The 4,351-nt window shown below is 50.2% G+C and overlaps 1 pseudogene; it reads right to left on the bottom strand.

The window, feature by feature from the left end:
* Positions 1 to 338: 338 nt before the first annotated feature.
* Positions 339 to 1,567, bottom strand: LOC148019891 (putative FAD-linked oxidoreductase ARB_02478; annotated as a pseudogene).
* Positions 1,568 to 4,351: the final 2,784 nt, after the last annotated feature.

The following is a 4,351-nucleotide window of genomic DNA, read 5'->3' as shown; positions in this document are numbered from 1 at the left end:
CTCCAGGCGGGGTTCACTGCATTCGAATCCCGGCCGTGCCGCGCCACTGCGCCGCCGCCCAGCATGAGGCTGAGCGCGGAGCCAATGAGCGGGTCCGAAAGGCCGCGCATCAAGATGCGCGCCATGTTGGACGGGTGCCGGCGGACCGTCGTCTCCGGGAAGAGGCACGACGCGAGGGCCGCGGGCGTCGCCGCCGGTGGCCTCACCGGTTGGACCCGGGTTACAGAAGTCCGGGCTGCCGGAGCACCTCGCCAGGCGCCGCCACCGGACCACCCGCACGCTCTCGATCTCCGTCACCAACCCCGTCGGCTGGCCCCTCGCGTACTCTCGCAGCGGGCCTAGCATTCCAATCGCCGCTTCAGCAGCGCACGGCGCCACCCCTCCCCCGCCGCCGTATCCGGCAGCATCGCCACGAACATCAGCATCCAGCTCGCGTTCATGAACGCGTACGCCGTCCATGCCCCCGCCTCCCTCATCGCCAGCTGCACCACCAAGGTGCGCACCAGCAAACCCTCGAACGTGCCCGCAGTCTTCACGTCTGCCCGATACATCACCGAGACAGCCGAGCTCAGCCCCGGGTGCACCCTATGCGTCGCCGACACCACCACGCCGAACGTGCCGCCTCCGCCGCCGCGCAGGGCCCAAAACAACTCCTGGTTTTGGCAGGGGTTCGCGGTCCGGAGCTCGCCATCGGCCGTCACGACCGTTAGCTGCAGCACGTTGTCCGCGGCGAGGCCGAGAAGGGGGCGACAGGGCGCTGTGGCCGCCGCCCTGCAGGTAGCCGCCACTGGTGCTCACGGTCCGGCAGAACCCCCTGACCACCACTTTGTTCCGCGCGTCTGCAGTCGTGTAGAGCTCGTCCCACTGGACTCCGGTGCCCGCCATGACGGCCATGGCTGGAGCGACGGCGTCGGCGCCGCATCCCTAGCCTCCGGCACGAAGCAGTCGTGGAAGGCGATGTCCTTCATGTGATGCATCCACACGCTGAGCGAGTCCGGGGACGTGCTCTTGCCGCGAAGTCGTGGCCGGTGCTCTTTACCGTGAGCTTCAGGTTGTGCCGCGCGGCAAACCGGACGGCTGCCTGCACATGCGCGGCCTCCCGCACGTCCACCGCGTAGGCCGGGACTGCACCCTGGTAGCAAGGGGTGCTCGGGTCGGCGTTGAGCTGGCAGCCTCGGCCGCCATCGGATTCCCAGTTTAGGTTCTGCATGGCGCCGGGCTGCCCAGAACGCCAGAAGAGGTTTGTCCAGTTGGCTATCGCTGATTGGCAGACCGCCTCGTCCTTGTGGGGCCCATCATGGCAGGGAGATGCCGCAGGGTAGGGCGCCAGAAGATGCCCGTCGACCGATGCATTGAGCTCGTTCCAGGAAGCCGGGGTCGGCCAGCAGCCATGGTCGTCAGGAAGACAGCGGCAATGACGATATTGTGATAATGGTCGCACTACCTTCGCCGCCATGAATAGAGTGTTACAGCACAGGACGCTCCACACAATGAAGCTCTTGATCCCTCGACATCTTGCCAGTTCCCTCGTCGTCATGTAGACAAATTTGAGTAACCTGTAGTCGATTATCAGCCAAGTAGACGAAATGATCGAGCCACAGTATCTGACACTGTAGATTGCACATTACACATTACGTCTTATCCGGCTCTTCCCAAATGAGGTAAAGCCTTCCCATCCGATCGTCTGACTCGCAGTCCTCAGAATGCATCTGACCCAAGCAATATCGAGCGCGTTCCTTACCAAAACGGTAGACCCCGTCATCCTGGCCCCATTAAGCAATCTGTTCCGTGTTCCTATTATCGACGGCAAAAATTCTAATAGCGTTTACTTAACGGTTATGCACTTTAAGAAGTCAAAAGACCTGGAAAGTTTTTTGAAGCATGATATATTGCGATTGTCGAATTTTACAGCTTCCAATGGAGTATCCAAGATGCCATCGAGATAGAGTTAGATTACTTAGTTGAACAACTTAACTACACTCCTATAACTATTACCTATGATTACACTTAGATGTACCATCATAAAGGGAGCCACTTAGTGCGTCAAAAGCATTTCTCGCAATCATCCATGTGTTCTTCTTCCACCTGGGCTTGCACCTTCTTAATACAAACACGCTGACTTTTATCTTAATGCTCCCTTGCAAGCAACTATATTCAAACAAAGTTCAAACAAAGTGTCTACTTGTGATCTTGGTGGTTGGATTCTTTGTAAGAGTTCACAATGTGAATCATGGGTGTAGCACAAATGGTGGGACAAGTGCTAATTTGCAAGATTCTCATTTCAGGTGCGTGACACTTGGTACCAAAGCTTTCCCCATACATAGGCAAGTCCTACTTCGAGCACGGGGTTAGTTTGAGTGCAAAGGGTCAATGTTGTGCCCTGAGCATGGGTGGACACAACAAAAATAAGGGAAACAAAGAATACTGAGAGGACTTCTTAAAGACACAGGGGCGTAGCCCAAGCATACTACCTCTAGAGGAGGACGAGGTGTATGTAATGGAGCCCAAGAATGGTGTGGATGAGGTACCTCAAGATGGGGAAGACGTTCCACAAAATAACAATTGGACACCATGCAAAATATGATGAAGGAATTTTTGGCTACTATACTCTCTAATGCTTGAGGCCAACCATGAAGGAGAAATTCAATGACATAGAAGAAAGAAAAAGAAGGATTAGGACGCATCTTCATCAAATGACTTAGGGAACTAGAAGCTGTAAGCTCGAGAGAAGTACAAGGGAGAAAGAGACTCATTGAGTCTTAATAGGTGGATATATGATGTGGATGGTTACATGAGACTACTCAAAGTCTTGAGTAAGAGGAAAAGACTAGTGGTTACTTGATTGCTTGAAGGCAACGTCTCAAAGTGGCTCATGTATAAAGAGTTCTTACTAGGTGATTTTTTATGTGCACCCTCATATCTAGTAGGCCTCTTCCCCTTGTCATTTTTAGAACCGTAGTTTATGGAGGTAGCAAATGAATTTTTAGTAGCAATGCACTTATTGGCAACATCGGGCTTCTTGGCTACATTATGCCTCTTGGCAACAATTGGCTTTTTAGCAACACTAGGCTTCTTAGCAATAGTAGGATTCTTTATAGCATCAGACTTCTTGGAAGCACTAGGCGTTTTGGAACTTGCTAGCTTCTTGGATGCAGTTGCTTTTTTTGGCTATAGCTACCTTCTTTTCAAGCTTAGGCACTCCCCCAGTCTTAAGAGAATCTGGGTTTGGTGGCAGGTCAATATGGAAGTCCCGATCTAAATCACATGGATGCAACAAGTCTCGTGTACGTAAGTCTAATCTTACATGTCATTATTGTGGGCAAGCAGGACACATATGGTCGTAGTGCCATAAGATGTGCGATGACAAGCACAAAGAAAAGGGGAAAGAAAAAGTGCAAGAGAAATCTAATGATTGCAACATTACACCTACAAAGTTCAGCATAAAGATTGAGGAGATAAATGTCATGGAGCTTGAGGAGTCCCATGGTGACTACATCTTAGCAGCCTCTTCATGTGATGCCTCGTAGCTGATCGAGAGTCGATCTATGTATGCACAATGTTGGCTCTTGGGGATTCATGTACGTCTTTTCATGTGACCCCCTACCATGAGTGGTTTCATACATATCACAGTGTATCTTGTACTGTGTGCTTAGTGATGAACGGTCTCTTGCTATTGTTGGCATTGGTGGTGCCACTCTACATTTTTCCTCTGGTAGCACTTTTTTTCTACATAATGTACATCATGTACCCACGGTGACTAAAAGCCTTATGTCTGCTAGGAAGCTTGATGATGCAAGTTATTATATATTCTTTGGTGATTCTGCATGAAAGATAACTCACAATAGGTTTGTTCTTGCAAGAGGTGCTAAGTCTTGCAACCTCCTCTACCTCTTGGTTGTATCTATACTATTGACCATGTTTTATTAGTGGGTTTTATCTCACATGTATCTTTTCGGCATGCTCATCTTGGGTATATGTTGCTTAAGGGAATGAAAATGCTTCGTGCTTTGTAGTATCTTTTGCATTTTGACTACTCACATTTTGAGTCATGTGATCATTGTTTATATGGCAGGTAGACTAGGAATTCGCATAAAAATTCTGGTATTCCACGTATGGGTCATTTGCATGTCTTTAGATGTAAGGCCTTCTGCTATGTGCCCAAGGGACAAATGTAATAAGCTAGATCCTAAAAGTGTGAAATGCATTTTCCTTGGTTGTGGAGATGCAAGTGAGATGGGATATCATCTTTGGGGTCTGTAGGCGTGGAAAGTGATCCATAGCTATGTGTTCCACGAGAACAAAATACAAATGCAGTTTGAGAAAGTTATTGAGATACATAGGGTTATCTTTT

The sequence above is a fragment of the Lygodium microphyllum genome, chromosome 19, assembly GCF_053477565.2.
Source record: "Lygodium microphyllum isolate KBCC chromosome 19, Lygodium_microphyllum_v1.1.10, whole genome shotgun sequence".
Lineage (NCBI taxonomy): Eukaryota > Viridiplantae > Streptophyta > Polypodiopsida > Schizaeales > Lygodiaceae > Lygodium > Lygodium microphyllum.
This window is presented reverse-complemented; position numbering and strand designations above follow the sequence as displayed.